The 20,811-nt window shown below is 37.6% G+C and overlaps 1 protein-coding gene across 1 annotated transcript in view; it reads right to left on the reverse strand.

Moving 5' to 3' along the window:
• The window catches only part of NUMB (NUMB endocytic adaptor protein), a gene marked incomplete at its 5' end in the record, with an annotated part of 117,189 nt that overhangs the window by 84,591 nt on the left and 11,787 nt on the right, over positions 1–20,811 (reverse strand).

The following is a 20,811-nucleotide window of genomic DNA, read 5'->3' on the forward strand; positions in this document are numbered from 1 at the left end:
AGGTTAGAACTATCATTACCACTGAAGAATAATTGTGTCTGTTTACACCTGGAATTTTACACTAGTCAAAACAACTGAAACTGTCACTACTGCTGTCTTTAGAATCGCAATAAAATAATTTTACAATGAATAATGAGATTTCTATCAACACCTGCATTTGCCAATAATACATCTATCTGTTATAAGGTTAGGTGTTTCTTTGAAGGGGTCATTTTAGTAATACAATACAAAAGTCAATTTAAAATAGGAAAAATAGAAATTATACAAAAATCCTATAGGATAATTTTGTTAAAAGAGTTCATCAATACTATCACCAAGGTGCATTTTTATGAATGTTATTAGTTTAAAATGTAAATTATATTATTAAAATGGTATATTACATAAAGATAATTATTAAAATGACTGCATTCATTGTAGCTCAAAGATTCAATAAAGAAAGAACTTCTATCCCCCAAAACACCCCCTTTTAACAAATAATGGCCAAAATGGCCCTCAATTTTTCTTAATAAAATTATTAAATGATCTGTCTGGAACAAAGGTCATTTAATTTTTACAAAGCACTTAAAAAAAATTAGCTATATAGGAAATGTTTAAGAAGTCCTTAAATGACCTATTTCATAAAAGTTTAAGGAAATGAACATAGGATGTGAGATGCCCGAGGTTACTAAGCCATGACAAAAATCCAAACAAAAAAATCCTTCTGTTCTATATCCTAATAATTTGGAGTTTTTCTACTTGATCAGCATTCGCTTTGCTACTTTCTCTAAATGATGAGAATAACTTTTTGTCCTTTTCATGAATTCTACAAATCATTAATAAGATCAAGTCAGTTCAATCACAACTCAAGTATTTTAATTCAGGAATTTTTAGGTAAATTTTTTATGTAACTTAAAGAAAATTTGCAAATATCACTATTTACATTTTACCCCATTTGCTTTGTCAGTCTCTTTCCTCCTCACATTTTTTTTCTGAACCACATGAGAGTGAGTTGCAGACACTTAGCACTTTAGCGCTCAATATTTTTTTTCATATAGTTTCCCAGGAATACAAATATTCACTTAGATAACTACAGTATACCTAACCAAATCAGTATTGTGTCAATGTTAAAATTTCTACTATATAATTACAGCCCATATTCAAATATCATTAACTGCTTAAAAAAATGTCTTTTAAAGCTACCTATTTCCCCAGTCCAGAATTCAATTCAGAATCATGCACTGCATTTAGTGGTAATGCCTCTTTTAGAATCCAACCAACTGGAACAGTTTCTCAGTCTGTGTCCTATAAGACTGATATTTTTAAAGAACACAGACCATTTAATATTTTGTATAATGTTCTTCAATTTAGGTTTGTCTGATGGTCTCTCATGTTTAAATTCAGGCTATGCATTTTTTGTAGGAATGTCACAAGTAATGTTGGGTGCTTCTCACTGCATCACATCAGAAGCCACAAGAGGTTACAGGTTCTATTACCAGTGATGCTAACTTTGATCACTTGGTTAATGAGTATCTGCCAAGATTCTGCACCGTGAAGTTACTGCTTTTCTCTTTGTAATAAGTAAATATATTGTTAGGAATTGTCTTGAGACTATGTAAATATCATATTCCTCATCAAACTTTACTCCATAGTTTGGTACCTGCAGGGGATTCTTGAGTGAAAGTACTATTTTAATTGTTCCCAAACGCCATTTTCTAATTCCAACAGTTCTATATTTATTAGCCATTTTAATGAAGAACTTTCCCTTCTCCCCAACTTAAGTCATTTATTCATTCATTTACTTATATGTGTATGGTTCTTATTTTTTCAATAGTTTATAATCTGTAACTATCATCATTCATTTGGCCCGTGGATGCTTCTCCACACTGGTTCTTGTTCCTTTTGACACATCCCCATCATTCTTTGACTACCTCCTTTCTTTCTGAAACAACAGTATGTTCCAGACTCCTCTTGTACTTTCCCTGACCCAGTTCTTCCTGGGATCAGCCATTTCTCCAAAGAGCTCTGGTTTCCTTTAAGTGGAGAATGATTTAGAAATCAGCATATGGGAGTTAGGTACGTTCACTGCAATTGCTTCAAGGCCTCTTAGCAAACAAAGCTGGAATATAGACACACATATATGTGTATGCATATACACATATGTGTATGTACATGCATATACATATATCTATACATACAATTATACACATCCCTAAGAGAAAGATACATAAGTGTATACATGCATACATGTATATTTCTATCTTTATATAAATAAATGTTAAAAATCATGAGTTCATAATTTCCAATTCAAATCCAACATCACAGGATTTACTGGAGTCTTTTCTTCTATATATATATATATATATATAAAACTACCTTCTCCAACAATTGAAAAACCTGGCTCCCATTATCCTTAATATACTTATTCATTTGTTGAATCCTAATATAGATAGAAAATAGTTTCAAAGTTGCCAATTCATACCATCACAAATATAGCATATAAATTAGGGTTATTTGTTTATAGCTCTTTTTGAGTTTCAAAGTACAGGATGCTCAAAAGTTACTTGGGTTACTTATTTTTCCCCCTTCAGCGTGTTTATACTTATTTTTCCCCTTTCAGTGTGTTTATGCTATAATTTGAAACACTATAGATTTGTTTCTATTTACATTTTAGGGTTTTATCCCAACTTTATTGATTTTCTTTGCTGATTTTTTTCTTTTCTTTTGTTTAGTATCTAAAAGGTTAGCATGATAATGTCCTCTGATATTCTGAACTGATGTCATATGCAGTGTTACCAGAGGAGGTGATGGCACCCCACTCCAGTACTCTTGCCTGGAAACTCCCATGGACGGAGGAGCCTGGTGAGCTGCAGTCCATGGGGTCGCTAAGAGTCAGACACGACTAAGCAACTTTGCTTTCCCTTTTCACTTTGATGCATTGGAGAAGGAAATGGCAACCCACTCCAGTGTTCTTGCCTGGAGAATCCAAGGGACGGGGGAGCCTGGTGGGCTGCCGTCTATGAGGTCAAACAGAATTGGACACGAATGAAGTGACTTAGCAGCAGCAGCAGTAGCAGTGTTACCAGGAGTTCTCTCAACCAGTGGTTGTAATAGAGCTTTACAGTTTAGAAAGTATATTTCCCATAGGAAATGAGCCATTCTGTAGCCAATCACATGTATTTACTACCATTCCACTGAGGCCAGATGTTTTCTGGGAATTACTATTTCAAGATACAGAAAGAAGGATAAAATAAAATGGGCAACTCCAGCAACTTCATAGATCATTGCTTGCAAAACAGTTTTCAAACCATGCTACTTAGATGCCACAAGGTGGAAAAGGGCAGGACCTGGAGGCAGAACTCCAGGCCCCTCCCCTGACTTGAATTAAAGTTCCTATTGCTTTTACTAGTAATATACTGGAGAAGGCAATGGCACCCCACTCCAGTACTCCTGCCTGGAAAATCCCATGGATGGAGGAGCCTGGTAGGCTGCAGTCCATGGGGTCGCTAAGAGTCAGACACGACTGAGTGACTTCACTTTCACTTTTCACTTTCATGCACTGGAGAAGGAAATGACAACCCACTCCAGTGCTCTTGCCTGGAGAATCCCAGGGACGGGGGAGCCTGGTGGGCTGCCGTCTATGGGGTCGCACAGAGTCGGACATGACTGATGAGACTTAGCAGCAGCAGCAGTAATATACTGAGAATCAGTCTAAGATTTTGTTCATCTAACTAATTCAGCAAACATTTACTGAGTAACTATGTTGTCCTACATACTGTTCTAGGTGCTTCAGTGAAAAAAGACTTCATGAGACTTAGAATTCTAGTTGTGGGAGAGATAAACTATAAACCTAAGGAAACTGTATAGTCACTTAAAAAATAAAAGTTATAGAAAAATTCAACAAAATAGTTTGCAATATTAGATAGCATGTTCAGTTTAGGTCTCACTGAGAAAGGAAAGGTTACTTTTATACGAATAATTTCTTAAGCTTGAAAATCATGAAGAAAGAAGTGCAGATCAATTTTTCAGTTGGTGTTAAACTATGTCTTCAGGTCAGAACATGAGAAAAAAGTCATGAAACATTTTCCTTCCTTCACTGAATCTTAGCCAATATTTAGATTGGTTTTTCTCAATCCAGATCCTCTACTTTGTAAGTAACTACATATTTCTCCTCAGTTCAGTTCAGCTTAGTCGCTCAGTCGTGTCCGACTCTGCAACCCCATGAATTGCAGCACACCAGGCCTCCCTGTCCATCACCAACTCCCGGAGTTTACTCAAACTCATTTCCATCAAGTTGGTGATGCCATCCAGCCACCTCATCCTCTGTCGTCCCCTTCCCCTCCTGCCCCCAATCCCTCCCAGCATCAGGGTCTTTTCCAATGGGTCAGCTCTTCGCATGAGGTGGCCAAAAGTATTGGAGTTTCAGCTTCAGCATCAGTCCTTCCAATAAACACCCAGGACTGATTTCCTTTAGAATGGACTGGTTTGATCCCCTTGCAGTCCAAGGGACTCTCAAGAGTTTTCTCCAACACCACAGTTCAAAAGCATCAATTCTTCGGCACTCAACTTTCTTCACAGTCCAACTCTCACATCCATACATGACCACTGGAAAAACCACAGCCTTGACTAGACGGACCTTTGTTGGCAAAGTAATGTCTCCTAGATTCTGGCAAAGGGCTTTTTTGTTTTTCCTTTTCTTTTGTTTTTCTTTTAAACAATTTCATTGGGAAATTGAGGTAAAACCGGGCCTGTTAACCACTCTTAGAACTTTAAAGTACATTAATTTTTATCAAATCCAAATACACTATCACTCCCCTATGTTTACAGTCAACAAAAGACTAAGATATCTAATCTTTCTCAGTTGTGCTAAATCATACCACTCAAATCCTAAACAACTGAGTTTGAACCTCAAGTGTAGAACTTTATAATAACCACAGGTAACAGTTAATCAGCCCTTACTATGTCCCAGCTATTGTCTTAAATGATTAATGTATATTACTTTATATTTCAAAACAACATTACAAACGTTACATGATAAGTACCATCAGTACCCTCCTTTTATAGATGAATAAACTGAGAAATGGAGAGATGAAATAACCTGCTCAAAGTTTCACAGCATCTAAGTGACAGAGCCAGAATTTAAAAAAAAGACAGTTTGTGCCATTAACTGTGCATATTGAACTGATTCTAAAAAAATCTTTCATAATGTGTTCTAAATTCCATCCTGTTAAATTTAACCAGTTCAGTCTATGGAGGGAAAAAAATCTGACCTCAATGCTATCATCTAATATATATGGCTATTTTTCAAAGCTTCAATTGATCAGTATGCCATGAAGGGGTCTAATAAAACTATTAGTTAATAAAAATGTGACTAGGAATAGTAGCAAATGAAATCCAACAATGCATAATAAGAATTATACACAACAACCCAGTGACTAATCTCAGGTTAGTCAAGGCTGATTCAACATTTGAAAACTATTTAATGCAATCCATCACATTAAGAGGGTAAAAAGAAAAGTCACGTGATCGTTATCAAGAGATATCGAAAAGGCATTTCACAAAATCCAACACTCATTCCTGATAAAAACTCTCAGCAAACTAGGAAGAGAGAGGAATTTCCTCAGCTGAGGCTTTACAAATAGCTGAGCAAAGAAGAGAAGCTGAAGGCAAAGGAGGAAAGCAAAAATATACACATGTGAATGGAGAGTTCCAAATAATAGCAAGGAGAGATAAGAAAGCCTTCCTCGGTGAGCAATGCAAAGAAATAGAGGAAAACAATAGAGTGGGAAAGACTAGAGATCTCTTCAAGAAAATTAGAGATACCAAGGGAACATTTCATGCAAAGATGGGCACAATAAAGGACAGAAATGGTACAGACCCAACAGAAGCAGAAGATATTAAGAGGTGGCAAGAATACACAGAAGAACAATACAAAAAAGAACTTCACAACCCAGATAATCATGATGGTATGATCATTCACCTAGAACCAGACATCCTGGAATGCAAAGTCAACTGGGCCTTAGGAAGCATTACCACAAACAAAGCAAGTGAAGGTGATGGAATTCCAGGTGAGCTCTTTCATATCCTAAAAGATGATGCTGTGTAAGTACTGCACTCAATATGCCAGCAAATTTGGAACACTCAGCAGTGGCCACAGGACTGGAAAAGGGCAGTTTCCATTCCAATCCCAAAGAAAGGGAATGCCAAAGAATGTTCAAACTACCACACAATTGCACTCATCTCGTACACTAGTAAAGTAATGCTCAAAATTCTCCAAGCCAGGCTTCAACAGTACGTGAACTGTCAACTTTCAGATGTTCAAGCTGGTTTTAGAAAAGGCACAGGAACCAGAGATCAAATTGCCAACATCCATTGGATCACTGAAAAAGCAAGAGAGTTCCAGAAAAATATCTACTTCTGCTTTATTGACTACGCCAAAGCCTTTGACTGTGTGGATCACAACAAACTGTGGAAAATTCAAGAGATGGGAATACCAGACCACCTGATGTGCCTCTTGAGAAATATGTATGCAGGTCAACAGTTAGAACTGGACATGGAACAACAGACTGGTTCCAAATAGGAAAAGGAGTATGTCAAAGCTGTATATTGTCACCCTGCTTATTTAACTTATATGCAGCGTAAATCATGAGAAACACTGGGCTGGATGAAGCACAAGCTGGAATCAAGATTGTCGGGAGAAATATCAATAACCTCAGATATGCAGATGACACCACCCTTATGGCACAAAGTGAAGAAGAACTAAAGAGCCTCTTGATGAAGGTGAAAGAGAAGAGTGAAAAAGTTGGCTTAAAACTCAACATTCAGAAAACTAAGATCATGGCATCTGGTCCCATCACGTCAAGGCAAACAGATGGGGAAACAGAGGAAATAGTGACAGACTTTATTTTTGGGGGCTCCAAAATCACTGCAGATGGTGACTGCAGCCATGAAATCAAAAGACGCTTGCTCCTTGGAAGAAAAGTTATGACCAACCTACACAGCATATTAAAAAGCAGAGACATTACTCTGTCAACAAAGGTCCATCTAGTCAAAGCTACGGTTTTTCCAGTAGCCATGTATGGATGTGAGAGTTGGACTATAAAGAAAGATGAGCACTGAAGAATTGATGCTTTTGAACTGTGGTGTTGGAGAAGACTCTTGAGAGTCCCCTGGACAGCGAGAAGATCCAACCAGTCCATCCTAAAGGAAATCAGTCCTGAATATTCATTGGAAGGACTGAAGCTGAAACTCCAATACTTTGGTCACCTGATGTGAAGAACTGACTCATCTGAAAAGACCCTGGAAAAAGATTGAAGGGAAAGATTCTGGCAAAGATTGAAGGTGGAAGGAGAAGGGGACGACACAGGATGAGATGGTTGGATGGCATCACCGACTCAATGGACATGAGTTTGAGTAAACTCTGAGAATTGGTGATTGACAGGGAAGCCTGGCGTACTGCAGTCCATGGGATTGCAAAGAGTCAGACACAACTGAGCGACTGAACTGAAACTAAACCAGGTGAGAGGTGATAGTGGCTTGGACCAGACTGATAGAAGTGGAGATAAGATAGGTCAGAGAGGTATGTGATCCACTATCTGTGCCCCTAGCTCCAGAAGAGATCACACCTGGAGAAGCAGTTGTAACACTTTCACCAAATGAATAAATTCACAATACGCAACATTTTCCAGGACATGTTATCTTAAGATGTATCTTAAGAATGGAGGTGACAGGATTTTGCTGATGAATTGAATGAACATTGTGAGAGAAAGTGAAGAATGAAAAATGACCTTAAGGTTGCTGGGGTGAGCAACTGCAAGGACAGAGTTGCTGTTTACTGAGACACAGAAAGATATAAGGTGGAGTAGGATGAAGGGAACAAATCAGAAATTTGGTTGCTATGCCTGATAAAATGTAAAAGTTTACAAATGAGATAGCTATATGTTAAATTCGCTTTTGAAATGGCAAGCTTCAAGTCTAGTACATATATTACATTCATCATTAAACAGTCCTAATCTCCAAAACTGAATGTAACATCTGCTCCCTCTGATCACCACTTTTTTTCACTGCTTAAGGCCTTATTACTGTTTACGTATTGTAATTATTGGTGTACATCATGTCCCATAGAGTTCAGATACCTTGAGAGCAAAGTTCATGGTTTATAGTTGTAAAATAGTAAAAAGTCAAAGTGTTCGTTGCTCAGTCTGACTCTCTGAAATTCCATGGACCGTAGCTAGCCAGGCTCCTCTGTTCGTGGAATTCTCCAGGCAAGAATACTGGAGTAGCCATTGACAGGGTAGCCATTCCCTTCAAGGGAATCTTCCTGACCCAGGGATCAAACCCAGGTCACCTGGATTGCAGGCAGATTCTACACCATCTGAGCCATCAGGGAAGCCCATAATAGTAAAAAAAGCCCATCGTTTATTGAGCACGTTCATCATTTACTGAGCTCATTTATCATTCATTTATGAATTTATCATTCATTTGTTGAGCTCATTCAATTCTTCTATTATTGGTATTTAACACATACGAACATTCTGGTTCAGAGATATTGAATAATTCTATTCACACTTCAGCTGCTAAGTCACTTCAGTCGTGTCCGACTCTTATGTGACCCCATAGACGGCAGCCCACCAGGCTCCACCGTCCTTGGGATTCTCCAGGCAAGAATACTGGAGTAGCCATTGACTGGGTAGCCATTCCCTTCAAGGGAATCTTCCTGACCCAGGGATCAAACCCAGGTCACCTGGATTGCAGGCAGATTCTACACCATCTGAGCCATCAGGGAAGCCCATAATAGTAAAAAAAAGCCCATCATTTATTGAGCACATTCATCATTTACTGAGCTCATTTATCATTCATTTATGAATTTATCATTCATTTGTTGAGCTCATTCAATTCTTCTATTATTGGTATTTAACACATACGAACATTCTGGTTCAGAGATATTGAATAATTCTATTCACACTTCAGCTGCTAAGACACTTCGTGTCCGACTCTTGTGTGACCCCATAGATGGCAGCCCACCAGGCTCCACCGTCCTTGGGATTCTCCAGGCAAGAACACTGGAGTGGGTTGCCATTCACACTTCAGAGCTCTGTTCAAATATCACTTTCTCAAAGTAGCTATCTTTGATCACCCATATCATCTGAACTAAACCTCTATAATAAACTCTATAGAACTAAAACTCTACAATAAACTCATAATACCTTGTTTGTCTCCTCTACTGTTTATCACAATATAAATAAATGTGTTCTTGGTAGCTCTCCTCCCTAAAGAATATAAGGTACATAAAGGCAGGATACTCATACATCAAGTTGATTGCAATGATTAATACATGCTTTAAATTGATAATAATGCCTTATTATTATAAATTAATAATATTGATAAATGATTTAATAACAACTAGAGACATCCATTACAAATAATTATAGAGTAGATTGTATCAGACCAATTCTCTTGGCAAGAAAAACTAAAAATTGAATTTAAAAACAAAAAGTAAACAAGGAAGACAGCCAGGATGTGAGAAGACAAAATACAGGCAAAAAACGAAATGCATAGTTAAGCCTAACATTCTCCAGTGATTTCTCCTCTTGAGGCAACTAGCTGCAAGCTAGAATGTTCAGCAGTCTCACAGACCTGCAGACATAGAAATCAGAGTTCAGGGCTTATCAGACAAGCAGGATTTGAGGGGCTAAGATTTCAGAGAAAAGACAATCACAGAAAAGTCTGAACATGCTGTACTGTTTTTGCCCTCAGGGTATTTATTGAATCCTAACCTGTGTGGGGGCAAGAGGCCAAAAACCAAGCAAAGTGCCTATTTTAAAGCAAAAAAGGTAAGTAGAACTTTTGGTAGTCTCACAATACAAGGAAAAGAAAATTTATAGTTCAGAGCCTGCCAAGATGGAGAGGCCCTGGCAAACACCGCAGAATTCTATTTGATACCTCTGAAGGACAGGACTAAAGGGAAACTGGATTTAAACCAACCCTTAGGAAGCCTAAAACAAAGCCTCAAGTCATCCCAAGCCTGTATTGAATCAAGGTCATCTGCTCCTACTTTTAACTATTACCAGAAGAAAATTAAATCCTCTCCAGTGAACAATATCACCATTAACAGCCTCTATCATTTCTCATACTTAATGTTTGACATTCATTTTTTAAATTACTAGCAATTCTAGGAGACAAGACCAAATGACTGAAAGCCACAAGAAAAAGAAGACAAGATAAAAAGATCAAAAGGGGATCTAGAAATTCTAATTATTAGACACAGACTTTAAAATAACTGTGTTTAATATGTTCAGCAAAGTAGATGAGAATTTCACCACAGAAATGGAATGTACAACAAGAGAAAAATAACTAATTAAAATTCTAGAACTAAAAAATACATAATATAAAATTAATAATAAAACACATCCTTATAACAGATTGGACACTAAACGAAATAGAAAACAGGTCAACAGAAAATACATAGATGAAGAACAGATGAGAAAAAAAGATGAAAAATACTGAACAGCATATGACAGATATTTATGATGCAAAAAAAGATCTAACATCCATTACAAATTATTATAGGGTAGATTGTATTAGACCAATTCTCTTGGCAAGAAAAACTATAAAAGATCTAATATATACATACTTCAGATCAGATCAGATCAGTCGCTCAGTCATGTCCAACTCTTTGTGACCCTATGAATCGCAGCACGCCAGGCCTCCCTGTCCATCACCAACACCCGGAGTTCACTCAGACTCACGTCCATCGAGTCAGTGATGCCATCCAGCCATCTCATCCTCTGTCATCCCCTTCTCCTCCTGCCCCCAATCCCTCCTACCATCAGGGTCTTTTCCAATAAGTCAACTCTTCGCATCAGGTGGCCAAAGTACTGGAGTTTCAGCTTTAGCATCATTCCTTCCAAAGAAATCCCAGGGCTGATCTCCTTCAGAATGGACTGGTTGGATCTCCTTGCAGTCCAAGGGACTCTCAAGAGTCTTCTCCAACACCACAGTTCAAAAGCATCAATTCTTCGGCGCTCAGCTTTCTTCACAGTCCAACTCTCACATCCACACATGACCACTGGAAAAACCATAGCCTTGACTAGACGGACCTTTGTTGGCAAAGTAATGTCTCTGCTTTTGAATATGCTATCTAGGTTGGTCATAACTTTCCTTCCAAGGAGTAAGCGTCTTTTAATTTCAGAGCTGCAGTCACCATCTGTAGTGATTTTGGAGCCCAGAAAAATAAAGTCTGACACTGTTTCCACTGTTTCCCCATCTATTTCCCATGAAGTGATGGGACCGGATGCCATGATCTTCGTTTTCTGAATGTTGAGCTTTAAGCCAACTTTTTCTCTCTCCACTTCCACTTTCATCAAGAGGCTTTTTAGTTCCTCTTCACTTTCTGCCATAAGGGTGGTGTCATCTGCATATCTGAGGTTATTGATATTTCTCCCAGCAATCTTGATTCCAGCTTGTGTTTCTTCCAGTCCATACTTAGACCCCTAGATAAAGTGAGTGCAAGAGTGTGGGGCAGAAGCAATATCAGAAGAAATAGGCCAAACCTGACAAAAGACATCAAGCTACAGACTCAAGAGTACAAATGAAACTCAAGCACCTTAGATATAAAGAAAACCACCTAAAAGCCTTAATAAAAACATGAAAACCAAAGACATTACTTCTCTAACAAAAACAATGGAGTCAAAAGGTAATGGGATGATATATCCAAAATGCTCAAAGAAAGTAACTACCAACCCACAATTCTGTGCCCAACGAAAATGTCCTTTAGAAGTGAAGACAAGATAAAAAGTGCTTTCAGACAAAAAGTGAATATTCACTACCTGAAACTAACACAATATTGTAAATCAACTATGCTTCAATTTAAAAATTTTAAAAAAAATTATCTGAGAAGAAAGAAAATCATCTCAGATGAAAGCACAGTAACACAGGAAAGACTCAAGAATACTAGAAAGAGAAAATGTGAGTAAAATTAAATAACTGAATTATTTAAAACAATAATAAAAACAAAAGTAAAAAAACCCAAACAAAGAAACAAAAAACAGAAGGAGAATGATAAATCCAATAAAGAGCTGTAGGTACTTGTATTATCCAGAAAATAACAGCAGTAGACTGTCTACAAAAATGGCCAGTTATTTCTCCCATTCCTTATGCACACTCCTTTACAATGTGACTTTGCTACTCTTCCTATCAAGACGCCACTCTTCCATCAAGAGGAATTGATTTTCTTTACCTTTTGAATTTGAGCTTTGCCCAATGGGACATTAAAAAATGTGATACAGCAAAGACTTGAAAAGTGCTTGAACATTTCAATCTCTGCCTCTCTTAGAACTCTGAGTCATCAAGTGAATGAATGTGCCTGCTAAAAAAGATCACAAAAAGAACAAACTCCCCAACTCTACCCTAGCCAAAAGCTTGCCAACCAACACACACTTCAGTTCAGTTCAGTCGCTCAGTTGTGTACAACTGTTTGCGACCCCACGAATCGCAGCACGCCCCGGAGTTCACTCAGACTCACGTCCATCGAGTCAGTGATGCCATCCAGCCATCTCATCCTCTGTCATCCCCTTCTCCTCCTGCCCCCAATCCCTCCTACCATCAGGGTCTTTTCCAATAAGTCAACTCTTCGCATCAGATGGCCAAAGTACTGGAGTTTCAGCTTTAGCATCATTCCTTCCAAAGAAATCCCAGGGCTGATCTCCTTCAGAATGGTTTGGTTGGATCTCCTTGCAGTCCAAGGGACTCTCAAGAGTCTTCTCCAACACCACAGTTCAAAAGCATCAATTCTTCGGCACTCAGCTTTCTTCACAGTCCAACTCTCACATCCATACATGACCACTGGAAAAACCATAGCCTTGACTAGACGGACCTTTGTTGGCAAAGTAATGTCTCTGCTTTTGAATATGCTATCTAGGTTGGTCATAACTTTCCTTCCAAGGAGTAAGCGTCTTTTAATTTCAGAGCTGCAGTCACCATCTGCAGTGATTTTGGAGCCCCAAAAAATAAAGTCTGACACTGTTTCCACTGTTTCCCCATCTATTTGCCATGAAGTGATAGGACCAGATGCCATGATCTTAGTTTTCTGAATGTTGAGCTTTAAGCCAACTTTTTCACTCTCCTCTTTAACTTTCATCAAGAGGCTTTTTAGTTCCTCTTCACTTTCTGCCATAAGGGTGGTGTCATCTGCATATCTGAGGTTATTGATATTTCTCCCCAATCTTGATTCCAGCTTGTGCTTCTTCCAACCCAGCGTTTCTCATGATGTTCTCTACATGTAAGTTAAATAAGCAGGGAGACAATATACAGCCTTGATGTACTCCTTTTCCTAGTTGGAACCAATCTGTTCCATGTCCAGTTCTAACTGTTGCTTCCTGACCTGCATGCAGATTTCTCAAGAGGTACGTCAGGTGGTCTGGTATTCCCATCTCTTGAAGAATTTTCCACAGTTTATTGTCATCCACACAGTCAAAGGCTTTGGCATAGTCAATAAAGCAGAAATAGATGTTTTTCTGGAACTCTCTTGCTTGTTCAATGATCCAGCGGATGTTGGCAATTTTATCTCTGGTTCCTCTACCTTTTCTAAAACCAGCTTGAACATCTAGAAGTTCACGGTTCACGTATTGCTGAAGCCTGGCTTGAAGAATTTTGAGCATTACTTTACTAGTGGGTGAGATGAGTGCAGTTGTGCAGTAGTTTGAGCATTCTTCGGCATTCCCTTTCTTTGGGATTGGAATGAAAACGGACCTTTTCCAGTCCTGTGGCCACTGCTGAGTGTTCCAAATTTGCTGGCATATTGAGTGCAGCACTTTCACAGCATCATCTTTCAGGATTTGAAATAGCTCAACTGGAATTCCATCACCTCCACTAGCTTTGTTCGTAGTGATGCTTTCTAAGGCCCACTAGACTTCACATTCCAGGACGTCTGACTCTAGGTGAGTGATCACACCATCATGATTATCTTAGTCGTGAAGATCTTTTCTGTACAGTTCTTCTGTGTATTCTTGCCACCTCTTCTTAATGTCTTCTGCTTCTGTTAGGTCCATACCATTTCTGTCCTTTATCGAGCCCATCTTTGCATGAAATGTTCCCTTGGTATCTCTAATTTTCTTGAAGAGATCTCTAGTCTTTCCCACTCTGTTGTTTTCCTCTATTTCTTTGCATTGATCTCTGAGGAAGGCTTTCTTATCTCTTCTTGCTATTCTTGGAAACTCTGCATTCAGATGTTTATATCTTTCCTTTTCTCCTTTGCTTTTCGCTTCTCTTCTTTTCACAGCTATTTGTAAGGCCTCCTCAGACAGCCATTTTGCTTTTTTGCATTTCTTTTCCATGGGGATGGTCTTGATCCCTGTCTCCTGTACAATGTCACAAACCTCCGTCCATAGTTCATCAGGCACTCTATCAGATCTAGTCCCTTAAATCTATTTCTCACTTCCACTGTATGATCATAAGAGATTTGATTTAGGTCATACCTGAAAAGTCTAGTGGTTTTCCCTACTTTCTTCAATTTAAGTCTGAATTTGGCAATATACTACCCAATATAGTAGCCACTAGACACATTTGCTAGTAGGCACTTGAAATATGGCTACTTTGACGGAGGAACTACTTTTAAACTGTATTCGGTTTTAATTCATTTACTTTACATTTAAATAGCTACATCAGCTAGTGGCTTCTCTACTAAACAGCACACCTCTAAAATTTAAAGCTAGTGATACTGAGAGTACTTAAAATTAGATTGGATAACAGTTGAAACGAGTTTGATAAAGTTAATGCCTATAGTTACCTGCTACAAATAAATAGTTTGAACATTCTTTTTTTGTTGCTTCAGTATCTATAAATTCTGAAATGTACTACACTGATAAAACTATAACTGAAATTTTAAAATAAATTTACCATATCCTGCAAAAACAAACAAACAATTATTCAGGAAATGCTAACCGACAACCTTAACTACAGGGCTTTTCTAGATTATTAGCATGAATGCCCTAGCAATTTCCTAGGCCTCTTTTTTTTTAAGGTTTAAAGAGATCTATAAAGAACTGCTACATTTTAGACCCCTTCAAATGGTACAAAATGAACAGCTTTTAATCAAATCATTTCAGGTAATTAAATATTCATTTACTCCCCTACAGCAGTTCAGTCTCCTTTTTTTACCCTCTTCTTTACCCCACCGTATCCACCACAAGAGAAGGAAGAAGTTGATTCAATACTGGTACAATTCCATAGATTTTTTTAAACTTGTCAGCATTAAGTAGGTCAGTTTTCTGCTCTATTGGGTATTTTGGCAAAAGGTTTTCTTATTAGAATACAGTCGCTACTCTGCCTGGTAAGCACATACCACAAGGAAAAAAAAGACTTTGAATAACTCTCCTAAGGGAAGAAAAGCTGCCTAATCTCTAGAAGAAAATCCCTAAGTCTTAACTGAATACTACCAGGAAATTCTGACAACAAAACAAAACAGAAGTAAAGAAAATTTCAATTCAAAATTTGTTCTATATAATGAAGTCTAAATACTTTAAAAGCCCTTAGTATCTAGCAATCCACAAAGATTCTGTTGAGACTCATATGAACTGTGGTGTTGGAGAAGACTCTTGAGAGTCCCTTGGATTGCAAGATTAAACCAGTCAATTCTAAAGGAAATCAGTCCTAAAAATTCATTGGAAGGACTGATGCTGAAGCTGAAACTCCAATACTTTAGCCACCTCATGCAAAGAGTTGACTCACTGGAAAAGACCCTGATGCTGGGAAAGATTGAGGGCATGAGGAGAAGAGGACAACAAAGGACGAGACGGTTGGATGGCATCACCGACTCACTGAACATGAGTTTGATCAAGTTTTGGGAGATGGTGAAGGACAGGGAAGGCTGGCATGCTGCAGTCCATGGGGTCACAGAGTCAGACATGACTGAGCGACTAAGTAACAACATATATTATCAGCCCAATTCTAATTACTGAGATTATAAATCAAAGGAAAGGTAATAAATGGTAATCAGATTTTTTTTAAGAAGTCTAATAGAAAAACATCTATTTCTGCTTTATTGATTATGCCAAAGCCTTTGACTGTGTTGATCACAATAAACTGTGGAAAATTCTGAAAGAGATGGGAATACCAGACCAACTGACCTGCCTCTTGAGAAATCTGTATGCAAGTCAAGAAGCAACAGTTAGAACTAGACATGGAACAATAGACTGGTTCCAAGTTGGGAAAGGAGTACATCAAGGCTGTGTATGGTCACCCTGCTTATTTAACTTATATGCAGAGGACATCATGAGAAACACTGGGCTGGATGAAGCACAAGCTGGAATTAAGATTGCCAGGAGAAATATCAATAACCTCAGATACACAGAGGACACCACCCTTATAGCAGAAAGTGAAGAAGAACTAAAGAGCCTCTTGATTAAAGTGAAAGAGGAGAGCAAAAAAGCCAGCTTAAACTCAACATTCAAAAAGCTAAGATCATGGCATCCAATCCCATCACTTTATGGTAAATAGATCGAAAACAATGGAAACAATGAGAGACTTTATTTTTGGGGGCTCCAAAATCACTGCAGATGGTGACTGCAGCCATGAAATCAAAAGACCCTTGCTCCTTGGAAGAAAAGCTATGACCAACCTAGATAGCACATTAAAAAGCAGAGACATTCATTCCTTTGCTGACAAAGGTCTGTCTAGTCAAAGCTATGGTTTTTCCAGTAGTCATGTATGGATGTGAGAGCTGGACTACAAAGAAAGCTGAGCACTGAAGAATTGATGCTTTTGAACTGTGGTGTTTGAGAAGACTCTTGAGAGTCCCTTGGACAGCAAGATCAAACTAGTCAGTCCCAAAGGAAATTAGTCCTGAATATTCATTGGAAGGACTGATGCTGAAGCTACAATATTTTGGCCACCTGATGCGAAGAACGGACTCATTGGAAAAGACCCTGATGATGGGAAAGATTAAAGGCAGGAGGACAAGGGGGTGACAGAGGATGAGATGGTTGGATGGCATCACTGACCCTATGGACATGAGTTTGAGTAAACTCCAGGAGTTGGTGATGGACAGGGAAGCCTGGCATGCTGCAGTCCATGGGGTTCCAAAAAGCTGGACACGACTGAGTGAACTGAACTGAACAGAAAAAATCTTATCACTATAAGGGAAATTATGGAAAACCTCTCCCTTGTAAGACATACTTCCTGTGAGGACTTTTTTTTCAAGTGAGAAATGACTTAAAACATTTTAATGATTCTACTATGAAAGCAAATTTGGTAGAAGCTTATTAGAATAAATGATTTATACATAATTATTATTTCTTTTAAAAATCAATATTGTCTATTGTGGCTCTGAAAACTCATTTTTAATCATTTGTAAATCAAGTATTAAAGACGAAAACTGACAGATACACATTCAGTCAACTGATTTATTTCGTATCAGACCAAAAGTTCCTGCAGAAGCAAGATTACTATTCCCTATTATGGACAGTGGTTCAGGGAGTTCCCTGGTAGCCTAGTGGTTAGGATTCTGGGCTTTCTCTACTGTGGCCTAGGTTCAGTCCCTGGTCAGGAAACTGGGGTCCCACAAGCCACAGTGCCAAAAAATAAAAACAAAAACAGTGGTTCAAATGAAAGAAAGGTCAAAAACACTCTATTTACTGAATTTGTTTTCCAGAAAGTTTCAAGAATTTTGACGAATTCTAGAAGAAAAAAGTGGAAATCCTGCAAGCTAAATCACACTGATGACTATGGAACACATTTAAGCTCACTAGGAATAAGTTACGTGAAAAAATAATGCATTGTAGCCAACATTCATGTTGCTGTAAAATATATTTACATTCACATTATCATATTTCACTCACTGTTAGAAACAAAATTTAGAAATATATAACATTCCAGATATAATATAAATTCCAGAAAAAAGCCAGAAATTCACTCGCATTCATCTTTACTTAAGAACTGAAATACATGTACTGCTAGACTTTTTATTTTCTTAAAGCAGTTTCAGTCAAAATGCTAGCCATTTTCTTCCCCAATGTCAGATGTTAAAAATAGATAAAATCAGATTTATAGTAAATGAGTAAAATTTTAGAATTTGAATGTCAAAATATACAATGGCTATATAGAAAAAAATTCCCAATACTGGCTCCAAATCTAATAAAAGCCTTCAAAATAAAGTACTTGCAGCCTATTGTCTATATGGGCCAAGAAGAGTCACAAGTTCTTGCTGGGATCTTTTCCCCATTTTAACAGCTTGGCACCATTAGTAGCAACTTTCACAGCAAGCAAGTCTTCGTATATTTTAAAGTCGTGTTTCAGAATGATGTAACGTACCAGAGGTAAGGAAAGAAGCCTCAACTAACCATTTACAACAGGGATTAAAGGTAGGTACTCACCAATATAGCCATATGTGATGCTAGATGTGTTCTGCAGCAGGAAAGGCATGGTTTTTGTTTTTTCTGTCTCAACTGTTCTCTTTTTAAAAGTATAAATAACAAAAGGTATTTTATTGCTGACAATAATGCAGGTGAGCTGAGTTTTAGGATGTATAAAAAGATACAAACACAGCTAAAAAAGAAGTAAGATCTTTAATACAGCTACTTTTCTCTACATGGAATAGAATCTAAAATGAAGTTGATGTAGACTTGAGGTGGGAATGGAAACCAATATAGCCTTTATAGAATTCAATTTGGCAATACACACGCAAGACTTTTAAATGAACACTTATCTAGGAATTTACCATATAGATATCATTACCTCAATCAGGTAACTTACAGTACCTCTGCACACACAGTGCCTCTCAAGTTTTAGCGTGCATCAGAATCACCTAAAGAGCTTGTAAGACATAGCTGGGACCCAACAGAAGAGTTTTTGATTTTGTAAGCCTGCGTAGAGGCCAAGAATTTGCATTTCTAACAAATTCCCAGTTAACACTGATACCGCTGGTCCAAGAACCATACTGAGAACCATTAATACATAGAAATGGACTTCTATGAAGCCACTGAAAATGAAGTATATCTATACTGATATAATGTATATAAGCAGTAGTGTGCTGATAAAATGGCTCTGGATGGAAATGAGCAGGGAAGGGGAAGCCCTGATTTGTAGCATTTGCCAGTTTCTTTAGTTTAACTACTTCCACCATATTAAACACCAAGTTACCAATAATATGGGCTTGCATAATTCTTTAATTACTGGTTCTGGTGAGTTGATGATTTAGAAAAACAAAATGGTCATAAATTATTGGCAAGTGAAAATTTAAGTTATGAAATTGTGTATATACGAATTTGTACGTTTATGCATCATTTAAAGATCAGAACGATATAGCCATATTAACAGCAATTACCTCTGTATTAGAGTATTAGAAATAACCTTTTTATATTTGCCTATTTGTAGTTTCAAAAATAAATACAACTAACAAGTATTATTTGGGTAACTTTTTTAGTCAATATGCAAGGGAGACAAACGATGTCTAAGTAAAGAGATGCTCAACCTCACAATCACAGAAATGTAAATTAAAATAAAATATTACTTAATTACCATCAGACTGAAGAGACTAAACAGATGGATAAAACCAAATGCTGGTAAGAATTTAAGGAAATGGGAACCCCAATACACTGCCAGTGGGAGCATAAACTGGGCAACCATTCTGGAAAACAATCTGGCAGTATTTAGTGAAATTAAGTATGGGTATGGATCATAAATCAGGAATTCCTTTCTTCAGTGTAGACTACAGAGAAGCCTTTGTACAAGTCAACAGGGGATAATGTATAAGAAGTTCACAGCAATTCTGTTAGTAATTTTTAAGCCACACCTAGAAATCTGTTATCAGATAAATAAATAAAATGTAGAAATGCACATAAAATGCAATATTATACAACAGTCAGTAGATATTAACTAGATTTACACATTATGTTTAAATCTTAAAATAATGTTGAGCAAAAAAGAATAACTGAAATTCCCAGCACAAAACCATTATACCAAGTCCCAGAATTCAAGCCAGTTTCACCTTTCATAACCAAAATCTCACAATCTCTATTTAAAATTCATTTTGTTTCCGTGTTTTCCACAGTACCCAGAAAGATGTTATTATGTAATTATAAAGCTATTATGTAATTATAAACCTATGTGTTGAACATCATACTGAAACAACATGAATGCATTTCTAAAGTAAAATGAATGCTATCATACAACCGGGACAGATACTATTTATTGACTACCCAAAAAGCCACTCCCAATCCTTCCTTCCTTCTTGCCTCTCACTATAGAGGCCAATTAGAAGTGTCCATAAAACCCATTTTGGCCCATGAAACATTAGCAGCACTTATGAGCAAGTCACTTCCAGGAAAGCTTTTTCTTGGCCTGGATCTTTTGTTGTCCTCTGTAACTGTGGGTGGGGGAACTGTGGCAGTTATCTTAGGACCATGAAGGTAAAGCAAAGTACAAAGATATGGGCCCCAACACTGTTGAGTCACTGAAGCAACATGAGCAACTGCCTTTCCAGGCTTATGTAAGGAAAACAAACTTCTCTTTGTTTAAGCCTTGTAGTCAGATTTTCAATTACTTACACTTTTTACAATCCTTTTATTTCACCATATCAGAAACTCTATGTAAGTAATAAATCAGCCTGACAAAGTTCTAACCTTCTGATAAGGACTACTGTAATGAGTATCTGCTTAGAGTACTGCAAGAAGTCTGAGCTGAGGGAAGCATGAGACAGAATAAGAATATAGAATCAAGAAGCTCTCTAGGCTCTAAATTGCACACATTGGAAGAGCCCAGACACTCAAATTAATCAATAAGAGTATTCATCCGGAAGGTCATCTCCGTGAACAATAACTTAAGCCTTCAAGCATCAAAACA

The sequence above is a fragment of the Bos taurus genome, chromosome 10 (assembly GCF_002263795.3).
Source record: "Bos taurus isolate L1 Dominette 01449 registration number 42190680 breed Hereford chromosome 10, ARS-UCD2.0, whole genome shotgun sequence".
In the NCBI taxonomy this organism is placed as follows: Eukaryota; Metazoa; Chordata; class Mammalia; order Artiodactyla; family Bovidae; genus Bos; species Bos taurus.